General features: G+C 46.5%; 1 pseudogene; it reads left to right on the top strand.

Annotated features, from left to right (window-relative positions):
- The window catches only part of LOC115838237, a 136,306-nt pseudogene that overhangs the window by 3,170 nt on the left and 120,085 nt on the right, over positions 1 to 13,051 (top strand).

Genomic DNA, 13,051 nt, shown 5'->3' with positions numbered 1-13,051 from the left:
TGTGGCATTGATCATTGGCCCCTCACCCTGGCCACGGCCTCCAGGTGGGCAGAGTGCACTCCCTGTCTCTTGACTCTGGGCTCAGCCATGTAATTTGCTTTGGTCCATGGGATGGCAGTGGCTATAACAAGACCAAAGGCTTGAGGTGCACTTCCACAGTGGGGCTGTCTTCTTGTGCTTCTGCTATGAGAAGATCGTCCCCCTGAATGGCTGCCGGCCCTTCAGCCTCGCCCCGCCAAGCGACACATGGAACAGCCAGAGCCCAGCCTAGAGCCTGTATCCCAGCCTAGCCTGAGGCAGAGCCGCCCAGCGAAGACCAACGGACCTTCAGCTAACCTGCAGATGCATCGGGGGAATTAAATGATTGTTCTAAGCCACTGAGTTTTGGGGTGGTTTGTTACGTGGCATTATTGCAGTGGTAGCTAATACAAGCCCGGTATCACTCTACAACTCTTGGACTCTGAGCTGCATTTGCGTCCTGAATCCATCACTTACTGAGAATCAGGTCTTTATTATTATTATTAATTTTACTCTATCAATTTCAAGTTTTCCATAAGAGACATAGATAATGTAAAGGTCAAAGATTTTGGGCGACAAAACAGAGATAACTCCAAAATCTCTGGCAAACAACAGTCGCTACCTTTGCACCAAGCTGAGCTCTGAGCTTCCTGACAGGCATGGCAAAGAGAGGAAGAAGATGCACTACTCATATGCTGGGGAGCATTAAGGTCCTACGGGCTGCGTCCCATGGGCTGGCGACCTCCCACTGGGGCCCTCTTCACATTGCCGTGGGATCCCAGCATTTTCCCCAGCTTTCCTTCTTCCAGACCCTGCTCCAGTATCACCCCAACTTGAAGCCTTCCGGGCTGTTAGAATGTCTTACAGCAGATTGCCTCCGTCACTGATTGGTTCATCCCGTATCTGCTGGCATCAACCTATGTTGTGCTTAGAAAAGACTTATAGAGGCCGGGCGTGGTGGCTCACGCCTGTAATCCCAGCACTTTGGGAGGCCGAGGAGGGTGGATCACGAGGTCAAGAGATTGAGACCATCCTGGCCAACACGGTGAAACCCTGTCTCTGCTAAAAAAAATGCAAACAAATCAGCCGGGCGTGGTGGCGGGCGCCTGTAGTCCCAGCTACTTGGGAGGCTGAGGCAGGAGAATCACTGGAACCCAGGAGGCAGAGGTTGCAGTGAGCTGAGATTGTGCCACTGCACTCCAGCCTGGCGACAGAGCGAGACTCCGTCTCAAAACAAGAAAGAAAGAAAGAAAGAAAGAAAGAAAGAAAGAAAGAAAGAAAGAAAGAAAGAAAGAAAGAAAGAAAAGAAAAGAAAAGATGTATTGAGGCTGGGCGCGGTGGCTGACACCTGTAATCCACCAAGGCGGGCGGATTGCCTGAGCTGAGGAGTTCCAGACCAGTCTGGGCAACACGGTGAAACTCCCATCTCTACTAAAATACAAAAGAAATTAGCCAGGCGTGGTGGCATCCGCCGGTAGTCCCAGCTACTCGAGAAGCTGAGGTAGGAGAATGGCTTGAACCCAGGAGGTGGAGGTTGCAATGAGCCGAGATTGCGCCACTGCATTCCAGCCTGGGCGACAGAGCGAGACTCCGTCTGGAAAAAAAAAAGAAAAGAAAAGAAAAGAAAAGACTTGGCCGGGCACAGTGGCTCATGCCTGTAATCGCAGCACTTTGGGCAGCTGAGGTGGGCAGATCACGAGGTCAGGAGATCGAGACCATCCTGGCTAACACAGTGAAACCCCGTCTCTACTAAAAATACAAAAAATTAGCCGGGCGTGGTGGCGGGCGCCTGTAGTCCCAGCTACTCGGGAGGCCGAGGCAGGAGAACGGCGTGAACCCAGGAGGTAGAGCTTGCAGTGAGCCGAGATCGCCCCGCTGCACTCCAGCCTGGGCCACAGGGCGAGACTCCGTCTCAAAAAAAAAAAAAAGAAAAGAAAAGAAAAGAAAAGACTTATCGAGTGAATAATGAATAAATGAATGAATGAGGAAATGAATTTACAGATGGGGAGGTGAATTAATGAAGTTAAAAGCAATACATCGAAGAAAGTGTTTGCTTACCTGAGTCTGATTAGGGGAAGGAGCCCTGAGTGGAGGCACCGTTGTTTGAGGTGGTCTTGCCTATATATTTGTAAAGAATGCTTGAGAAGTTTCTTGAGGGGTTCTGGGAGCTGAGGATCACATCAGAATTCTAGCTGAGAACAATTTGTCAGCTGTCACAGTGCAGAGCATGGTGGTTGAACTCAAATGCCGCCCAGCAGATGACAGGGACACTTTCCACCTAGTTCAGGAACATAAGCTAAGGCACTTCAGAGAGGTTTTTTTGTTTGTTTGTTTTTAATTTTTTTGAGACAGGGCCTCACTCCGTCACCCAGGCTGACTGCAGTGGTGCGGTCTTGATTCACTGCAGCCTGGAACTCTTGGGCTCAAGGGATTCTCCCATCTCAGCCTCCTCAGTAGCTGGGATCACAGGCTTGCACCACTATGCCCGGCTAATTTTTTAATTTTTTTCCAGAGAGGGGGGTCTCGCTTTGTTGCCCAGGCTGCTCTCAAACTCCTGGCCTCAAGTGGTCCTTCCCCCTCGGCCTCCTAAAGTGCTCAGATTACAGGCGTGAGCCACCGTGCCCAGCTGGGGAGTATTTTTATGTCCCCAAAATGCAGGATCTGCCTCCAGTTGATTTGTCTTTAGTGAATAAGGATGAAAATGCCATCTATTTCCTGGAAAATTCTCTTGGCCTTCAACCAAACATGGTTAAAACAGATCTTGAAGAAGAGCTAGTTGAGTGGGGCAAAATGGGAGCCTATGGTCATGAAGAAGGCAGCATCCTTGGGATACAGAGATGAGAGTATCGTAGGCCTACAGAAGGACTATAGGAGCCTACGAGAAAGAAATAGCCCTAGTGAATGCGCTGACTCTTAATCTACATCTTCTACTGTTATCCAGGGTCTCACTCTGTTGTCCAGGCTGGAGTGCAGTGGCACAACCACAGCTCACTGCAGCCTCAACTTCCCAGGCTCAGGTGATCCTCCCATCTTAGCCTCCCAGGTAGCTGGGACTACGGGCACACACCACCACGCCAGACTAGTTTTTGTATTTTTTTGTAGAGATGGGGTCTTGCCATGTTGCACAGGCTGGTCTGGAACTCCTTGGATTACAGGTGTGAGCCACCGCGCCCAGCCTTAGTCCAGTTATTGTTTAAGCCTTTACCAAATGGTATAAAATTCTTATAGAAGCCAAAGCTTTCTCCTTTAATCATGATACTATTGAGTCACAGCTACAACTCCATGGAGTTAACATTGAGGAAAGTGGGGATTATAAAGCCAAGAAGGGGGAAGAAACCTTAAGAATAAAGGATATTGGCCGGGTGCGGTGGCTCATGCCTGTAATCCCAGCACTTTGAGAGGCCGAGGCCGGTGGATCACCAGAGGTCAGGAGTTTGAGACCAGCCTGGCCAACATGGTGAAACCTCGTCTCTACTAAAAATACAAAAATTAGCCGGGTGTGGTGGCAGGCGCCTGTAATCTCAGCTACTCTGGAGGCTGAGGCAAGAGAATCGCTTGAAGCCGGGAGGTGGAGGTTGCAGTGAGCTGAGATCGTGCCATTGCACTCCAGCCTGGGGGACAAGAGAGAGACTTCGTCTTAAAAAAATAATAATAATACAAAAAAAAATTAGCTGGGTGTGGTGATGCATGCCTGTAATCCCAGCTACTCAGGAGGCTGAGACAGGAGAATCACTTGAACCCGGGAGGTGGAGGTTGCAGTGAGTCAAGATAGCATCACTGCACTCCAGCCTGGGTGACAGAGCAAGACTCCATCTCAGAAAAAATAAAATAAAATACAATATAAAATAAAATAAAATAAAAGATATCCCTGAAGCAATTGAGAAGGGAGGAGGCTCGATTACGGCGATCCTGTTCAGTGGGCTGCATTTTTATACTGGGCAGCTCTTTAATATACCTGCTACCACGAAAGCTGGACAAGCGAAGAGATGTTTTGCTGGCTTGATCTAGCATGTACAGTTGGAAATGCTGAACTCCACTTACATGACAGAAGAGTTGACTTTGCCCACTGGTGTTCCCACAGTAATTTGAAGGCAGGAGCAGGAGGTCTGGCAGGTGCTTTTCCATGAAAAACATGCCCATATGATTAAAGCTGTGCTGGTGGGGTGGTTTGACTGTGAACTCAGCACCAGATTTGAGATGGATAACCAACTGCAGTTAATCCCTGGGGTCAGTGGATTCCAAATCTCAAATCCTCCCATTTTGTTGGTCTGTTTCTCACACACTAGTTTAGAGATCTTTAGGCAGGCAGCGATTAAAGCATTGTGGAGAAAATCTATTTTGCTAACTGGTTATCTGGAATACCTGATCTAGCACTGCTATGGCAAAAATAAAGCAGAATCTGAGAAGCCAATGGTGACCTGGAGGTGACCATTACTCCATCCCATATGGAGGATCAGGGCTGCCAGCTGACACTAACATTTTTCTGTTCCAAAGAAAGATGTTTTCCAAGAGGTAGAAAAAAGAGGAGTGGTTTATGACAAGTGGAATCCAAATGTCATTCAAGTGGCTCCAGTTCCTTTCTATCATTCTTTCCATGATGTGTATAAATTTATCAATCTGGGCTGGGTGCGGTGGCTCACACCCGTAATCTCACCACTTTGGGAGGCCGAGGCCAGAGGATCACTTGAGCCTAGGAGTTTGAGAACAGCATGGACAACAGAGTGAGACCCTGTCTCTATAAAAGAACCAAAAAAAATGTATTTTAATTAGCCAGGCATGATGGCACACACCTATAGTCCCTGCTACCCAGAAGGCTGAGGCAGGAGGATCACTTGATCCCAGGAGATCAAGGCTGTAGTGAGCTGTCATGGCACCACTGCACTCCAGCCTGGGCAAGACAGTGAGACCCTGTCTCCAAAAAAAAAAAAAAAAAAAAAAAAAAATTATCAATCTGCTCACTTCTGTACTTCACTCTGCGGAAACAAAAATTAGCAGTGTTTTCTAGAACAATTTACGCAAATTATACTGAAAGCTGATGTGTGTTTTTTTTTTTACCATTATTCAATTTTTAGTTATGGAAAGTATTTTACAATTGATCGCATGTAGCTGGCAGTAAGTAATATACTTTACAGAAAAAAAATAAGTAAATGAAACAAGTAAGACTAAGGAGTGATGGGTGGGCTAAGGAAACTGCTTTATTTTATCCAAGTTTATTGAAAGCCTCCTGTACTTATCCCTGAGAGAGGATGCAGATATGGCCCCTGCTTATGCGAAGCACAGGTCTGAGGTGGGAGGTAGATCCAGACCCAGCCAATCATGACTGAAGGTGATCAGTGCTGTGACAAAGGAGTCCCAGGGACTGAAGGCCCAAGAAAGCCCCAGTCCATCCTGGAGGTCAGGGAAAGCTCCCTGGGGATGGAAAGAAATGGGTTGTATAGGAATTTGCCAGGGGAAGAGGTGGGAGAAGATGGAGCAACATGAGCAAAGGGTGAGGAACGAGAAGAACTAAGCAAATGTGCAGGAGAAATAAATGGAGCTTCTAGAAATTTAACACCTAGTAACATATTAAAAACTCAATGGACAGTTCAAATGACAGTTTAGACAAAGCTAAATAGAGAATTCATGATCTGGAAGATGGATTTGAAGAAATTATCCAGAATTCAACCCAGAAAGAAAATAAATGGAAAATAGAGGGAAAAAAAGAAGAATTCAACCTGAGAAAGCTGGAGGAGAAGGGGAGGAGGAGGAGGAGGAGGATGAGGAGGAGGAGGAAGAGGAGGCGGAGGAGCAGGAGCAGGAGGAGCAGGAGCAGGAGGAGCCGGAGGAGGCAGCAGTAGCAAGGAGAAGGAGGAGAAGAAGAAGAGAAGAAGAAGGAGGAGAAGGAGAAAGATGAGGAGGAGGGGGAGGAGAAGAAGACGATGAAGAAGAAGAGGAGGAAGAGGAGGAGGAGAAAACAAAGAAAAGAAGTGTTTAGGAGCCAGGGAGAATACAACAGGAAGATCTAACATAGGTAGCAGTTCCAGACAGAGATGGGAAAACGAGACAAACGCAATATTTGAAAACATAAAGTCCGACATTTTTTTCCATATCTAATAAGCACCACCAAATGCGTAGATTCTAGAGATCCAATGAATCCCACGCAAGATAGGAGGAAGAAATTCATGTCTGGACATATTGTAGTGAAAATGTAGAACACCAAAGTCAAAGAAGAGATCCTAGAAGCAACCAGAGAGAAAGCAGAGGAGATTCTTTAAGTGTTTCAGTGTTGCAACACTGATATATTCAAAGGCAGGGAGTATAGGGAAACGGGGCTCTAGTAGAGCCAATTATTAAGGGTGATTTGAGCCAGAGGTGTGATACGATGAGATCTGTGTTTCAGAATCTGAGTATGGAAAGCCAGGTGCGCTGCTCAAACCTGTAATCTCAGCACTTTCGGGGGCCAAGTTGTGTGGATCGCTTGAGACCAGGAGTTTGAGACCAGCCTGGCAACAAAGTAAGAGACGCTGTTTCTGTTTCTTTTTCTTTCTTTTTTTTTTTTTGAGAGAGTTTCACTCTGTCACCCAGGCTGGAGTGCAGTGGCGTGATCTCGGCTCGCTGCAACCTCCGCCTCCCGGGTTCAAACCATTCTCCTGTCTCAGCCTCCCAAGTAGCTGGCACTACAGATGCTCACCACCAGACCTGGCTAATTTTTGTATTTTTAGTAGAGATAGGGTTTCATATTGCCAGGCTGGTCTTGAACTCCTGACCTTGTGATCCACCTGCCTTGGCCTCCCAAACTGCTGGAATTACAGGCGTGAGCCACCGCGCCTGGCAAGAGACACTGTTTCTACAAAAAAATTAACAAACAAAAAAATTAGCTGAGCATGGTGGCATGCACCTATAGTCCCAGCCACTTCGGAGGCTGAGGTAGGAGGATCACTTGGGCCCAGGGGGTCGAGGCTTCAGTGTTCGCACCACTGCACTCCAGCCTAGTGTACAGACTGGAGTGATGGAGTGAGACTCTGTCTAAAAAAAGAAAGAAAGAAAGAAAGAAAGATGCAGTTCTACTCAGTGTCATCTGATTGCTACCCTGTAGAAGTGCAGCCCCAGAGTTGTGAGCTTCTGATATCCCAAAAGATATGGAAACAGGTGGCCCCTGGATGAAGGAGGAGGTCAGGGGTGGCTGGAAGTCAGGTCCTGGGGAGTGGAGGGGCTGGAAGAAGACGGAGGGGGAAGGTGTGGCAGACGCTATTACAATAGCTGACTGACCAATGTGTGCCATTCCCAATTCCCCTGTTCCCTGCTGCTTTCCACTGTGGAGGCTGGAAAAGAGAAACTACTTACCTTTGTTGCAGCTAGGAGTGACCATGTGACACAGTTTTGGCCAATGACATCTATGGAGTCTGATTAGATCTCATTGTGTGTGTGTGGCAGGGTGGGAGTGGGGGGTGAGGGGTGGGGCGCCTGGGAAATTATTCACAAAAGTGACAAATGCTTTCAATTAACCCTGAAGGTAACCATTCCTTTTCCTTTCTGTCTTAAATGCGGAGGCAGATGCAACGCCAGGAGCACCATCAGCTGTGGGGAGCAAATTCACATTCCCATGCATTGGCAAAGCCTGCAGACAGGAAAGTAGGTGGCATGCAAAGACCCCACCGGAGATCGTAGGTGGCATGGCAAAGACCCCACCGGAGATCGTAGGTGGCATGGCAAAGACCCCACCGAAGATCCTGTTATGGGTACTTCCTGTTCTTACCAGATCAGTGAAGCACTGTGAATGGCTTTTCATGGTTAATAGTTAGCACAAGACAGACTGCAGAGGCCGCATCAAAGGAAGACAAAAACAATTATTATCTGGACTTTTGACCCCTGGCATGTATAAAAGCACTGAAATAAACCAGAGCTGTCGGCGCTTCCCTATCAGGGAACCGTCCCTCCTAATCCCGCTTTCTGTGTCTTTCTTTCATCATTCTTCTCACTACTTCTCGTGCATCCCTGAATAACCCCTGCGGCAGGACCGCAAGAGGTGGCGCCCGAGCAGGGACCCGAGAAATACTGTGAGAAGAACGCCCAGTTCTGGTAAGGCCTGCTGAAGAAGTTGTGTGAGTATAAACAGTTGTGGGCGCATAGTTATACATTAGGAGTAAAAATGGGACATTCTGGTTCTAAGGAACGAGCTCTTATATTCAAGTTTTGCAATCTATGATGCATGCCCGTGGGGCTTCTATGAAAACTAAGCAGTTAGAAAAATTCTTGGAGACAGTACAAGAGGCATGTCCTTGGTTTCCTGAGGAGGGCACTATTAACATGGATACCTGGTCAAAGGTGGGGGAAGGCCTGCGGAAGCATTATACTCTGCATGGCCTGATAGAATTCCTGTAGACACCTTTGGGCTTTTTAATCTGGTCCAAGAATGCCTAGTCCCGTTCCTGAGGCATACAAGCCTTTTTCATCTCCTCCTGAGGATTTGCCTCCTCCTCCTCCGTCGGCCCCCGAGGAGACTCCTGAAATTTGTATACAGCCTCAACCCTTGGGAATGACGCCCATGCCTGCCTCTGAAGAGGAACAGGAGGCCCTGGTACATACTTTTGCAGCTACCTTTATTAAAAAGCCCCCTGGGGCTCCTAATGCTTGCTTGCCTCCCTTAAAATCGGGCACCTTGCCTGCCACTGTTATGTCTCCCCTTGAAGGGCTCTTCATCAAGCTCGTATGTCGGGGGAAACTCTTGAGGGATTTCATGCTTTCCCTGTTAGACTTCATCCCCAAGATCAACAGCAATATCATGAACCATTACCTTTGAAGACTTTAAAGGACCTTAAGGCCGCTGTAGTTCAATATGGAACTACAGCACCCTTTACTTTAGCCCATGGTGGAGACCTTGGCAGAGGATGCTTTACCTCCTAATGACTGGAAGGGCATAGCAAAAGCCTGCCTAGACGGGGGTGACTATTTGTTGTGGAAACTGAATTTTTAGAAAAAGCTGAGGAGGTTTCTCGCCGTAATCGTTTGGCGGGTAATCAGGTTACTTATGAAATGCTTACTGGCTTAGGTAACTTTTCAGATACTGCTAATCAAATTGGTTGGGAAAGATGGATTTATGATCAAGTATCCAATATTGCCCTCTCTGCCTGGAAGAGATTACCATCCTCCAAACGCACAGAGAACTTACAAAAATTCGCCAGGCACCTGACGAGCCTTATCAGAATTTTGTCTCTCGTTATTACAAGCAGTAGGCCGAGTGATCAGTGACCCTGAGGCAGGTACTGTTATTGTAAAGCAACTCGCTTTTGAAAATGCGAATGGCGCTTGTCAAGCCGCTATTCGCCCATATAAGAAAAATGGGACTCTGGAAGATTATATTCGCTTATGTTCTGAAATTGGTCCTGCTTTTAATCAAGGTGTGGCTTATGCTGCAGCTATGAAAGGAGTTCCTGTTTCCCAGATTTATTTGCAGTGCAGGGTAGGGGCCAAAATAAGCGGCTTCAGAACAAGAGAGGTAATCAAATTTGTTTTAATTGTGGTAAACCAGGACATTTTAAGAACCAATGCCGCCACATGCCCGCAGTTTCAGGGAAGTCACCTAAGCCTCGACCTACTTCCTTGTGCCCTCGATGTCAACGTGGGTTTCACTGGATAAATGAATGTAGGTCTCGTACTGATTCTCAAGGTAACCCTCTTTCCCCTCAGGGAAACCAGAAGTGGGCCTCTCCCCGGGCCCGACAAACCAATAGGGGCCCTTCAGACAGTCCCTCCAGTGACCTCCATAAGTCCCTCCAATCCCTTTCACGAGCCACCCCAGGGTCAGCAGGATTGGACTTGTGTGCCACCTCCAGCTACGTACTAACACCTGAAATGGGTCCGCAGCACATTCCTACAGGAGTGTTTGGGCCTCTCCCTAAGGAGACTGTTGGGTTAATTATTGGAAGAAGCAGTTCCTCTTTAAGGGGTTAATTGTCTATCCTGGAATAATTGACTCTGACTATACTGGGGAGCTTCAAGTTATGGCTTCCACCTCTCAAGCTGTAGTCACTGTATCTAAAGGTCAGCGTGTGGCCCAACTTCTACTTTTACGCTGTGTTCTCAAATAGGGCAAACAGCTTCCTCTACTGCGCGCGGCAGTCGCGGTTTTGGTTCCTCTGATGTCTACTGGCTGCAGACTGTTTGATGCCGAGGGGCCTACCCTGCAACTTCAAATAGAAGGAAAGACTTTTTCAGTTTAATTGATACTGGAGCAGATGTTTCTGTATTTAGTTTACAATTTTGGGCCCGCTTCATGGCCTCTTACTGCCTCTATAACTCATCTACAAGGTATTGGAATGTTCAAACCCCAGCAAGTGCACAAATATTAACTTGGACTGACCAAGAAGGTCACCAAGGAAAGTTCAACCCTATGTGTTACCCCACTTACCTTGTAATTTATGGGGAGTGATGTGTTACAACAAATGGGAGTTTATTTGTTTAGTCCCAATCCCATTGTCTCTCAACAGTTGCTCCATCAGGGACTGCTCCCCAACCAAGGATTAGGAAAACATAACACTGGCATTCTTGCTCCAGTACAAGTTACACCAAAAAATGATCGACATGGTTTGGGTTTTCCCCAAGCCACTGATCCTAGCTGCCCCCTTAACTGCAGATGCTATTCAGTGGAAATCTAATGAACCTGTTTGGTGGATCAGTGGCCTTTAACTCAGGAGAAATTATTGGCAGCCACTCAATTAATTCAGGAGCAGCTCCTTGCTGTCATATTGAACCATCTACTAGCCCTTGGAATACACCGATATTTGTTATTAAAAAGAAATCTGGAAAGTGGAGGTTATTGGCAAGATTTGTGAGCCGTAAATGCCACTATGTTACCCATGGGGCATTGCAACCTGGCCTTCCCTCTGCCTACAGCTATAACCAAAAAATTGGCCAGCCTTTGTTATAGATCTTAAAGGACTGCTTCTTTACAATTCCTCTCCATTCAAGTGATAAGTTCGATTTGCTTTTAGCCTACCCTCTATAATTTTCAAACAGCCATGGCTGATATCAGTGGAAGGTCTTGCCCTCAAGGCATGGCTAATAGCCCTACTTATGTCAAAGTATGTGGCCATGGCTTTACAATTTTTAGGGCTCATTTCCTCACATTTATTGTTTACATTACATGGATGACATTTTAATTGCAGGAGAGGTTTTCGCAGATACGGCAAGCTTTATTATTTTTACCAACAGCATTTACCTACCTTTGGTCTGCAAATAGCAGAAGAAAAAATCCCACAAACCTTTCCTCTTATTATCTTGGTCAAAATTGCAGAAACGACTGTTTCTCCTCAAGAGATAACAATTTAACCTCTCCAAATTGCAAACCACTTCAATGATTTTCAAAAATTGCTTGGAGACATAAACTGGGTTCGACTTTTTGTCCCTTACTACTGCTGACTTATTTACCTTTGTTCAATATTTAAGAGGAAGCAGTGATCCTACTTCTCCCCGGACTCTTACTTCAGAAGCAAAACTAGCCTTACAACTTGTAGAGTCCGCAATTCAACAAGCTCATGTTTCTCGCGTAGATTACACTCAACCTCTGCTTCTGTTAATTCTTACCCCTCACTTATATCCCACAGCGGTGTTTTGGCAAACTCTCCTTTAGAGTGGTTACATCTGCCCTCCACTCGTCACAAGACTATCCAGCCTTATGCAGAATTAGTGAGTCAACTTATTATGGCTGGCCGCAAAAGGTCTCGCCAAATATATGGAAAAGACCCTGATATCCTCACTGTTCCTTTTACTCAACAACAAGTTGTTCTCTTTATCAATTCAATCTTTCTTGGCAAATAGCACTTAGCAATTTTACTGGTCAATTGTCAGTTCATTACCCTAAACATAAATTGTTAACCTTTTTTCAGCGTACCTCATTTGTTCTCCCTCTTCATCATTGTCATCAGCCATTAGCCCATGCTCACCTTTTGTTCACTGATGGTTCAAAAACAGGTGTTGCAGCCGTCATCGCTGACCACCGTCCTTTTCGGTTTCCCACTACTTATTCTTCTCCGAGCGAGTTGAACTTTTTGCCGTATGCCAGGCCCTGCAAATGTTTCCCTCTGAGCCCACTAACAGCTATACTGACAGTGAGTGGGTTTTTCGCAGTAGCACTCATATCGAATCTGCTACTATTTCTTCCTTGCTTGATGATGAACTTTACCAGTTACTTTCACTTTACAATCATGTTGTCGACAGCGTACCGCTGCCTATTTTGTAGGACATATCCGGAGTCATTCTCTATTGCCTGGACCGTTGTCTGCCGGAAATGCAGCTGCTGATAAACTTTGTTTCTTCACAGAAAATGCTGTCCAGCAAGCAGCTAATTCCATGCCACACATCATCAAATGCTCACAGTTTACGATTGCAGTTCAAAATCACTCGTGAAGCTGCTCGTGCTATTGTAAAGCATTGCTCCGCCTGCCCTCAACTGCAACCTGTTCCCCATTATGGAGTTAATCCTCGAGGCTTGCAGCCCCTACATTTGTGGCAAATGGATGTTACTCACTACCCACCTTTTGGTAAATCTAGTTATATCCATGTTTGTATAGATACGTTTTCAGGTTTTCTTTAGCCTCCGCACGCTCTGGAGAGGCGTTAAAGATGTTAAGCTCACTTACTCTATTGTTTTCAAACTTTAGGAATTCCTCGGCAACTCAAAACAGATAACGCGCCAGCTTATGTTGCTAAAGCTTTCACTCTTTCCTTGCACAATTTAATATTTCACATTGCACTGGCCTCCCTTATAACCCACAGGGTCAGGTATTGTTGAACGTGCACACTCCACCATTAAACATCAACTTGAAAAATTAAAAGGGGAACTTTACCCCCGCACACCTGCGAATTATTTGGCATCATGCTTTATATGTGTTGAATTTTTTGCGCCTGGATGCTGCAGGACGCTCTGCTGCTGAGCGGTTTTGGCATCCGGAGGCATCTACAAAAGCTCTTGTAAGGTGGAAGGACCCACTGACTGACAATGGCATGGACCTGACCCTGTGCTGATATGGGGACGAGGGAGTGTTTGTTTTTCCCG

This window comes from Nomascus leucogenys, chromosome 14 (genome assembly GCF_006542625.1).
Source record: "Nomascus leucogenys isolate Asia chromosome 14, Asia_NLE_v1, whole genome shotgun sequence".
Taxonomy (NCBI): Eukaryota; Metazoa; Chordata; class Mammalia; order Primates; family Hylobatidae; genus Nomascus; species Nomascus leucogenys.
Note: the sequence above shows the minus strand (reverse complement) of the source record. Positions and strands in the feature narration are given on the sequence as shown.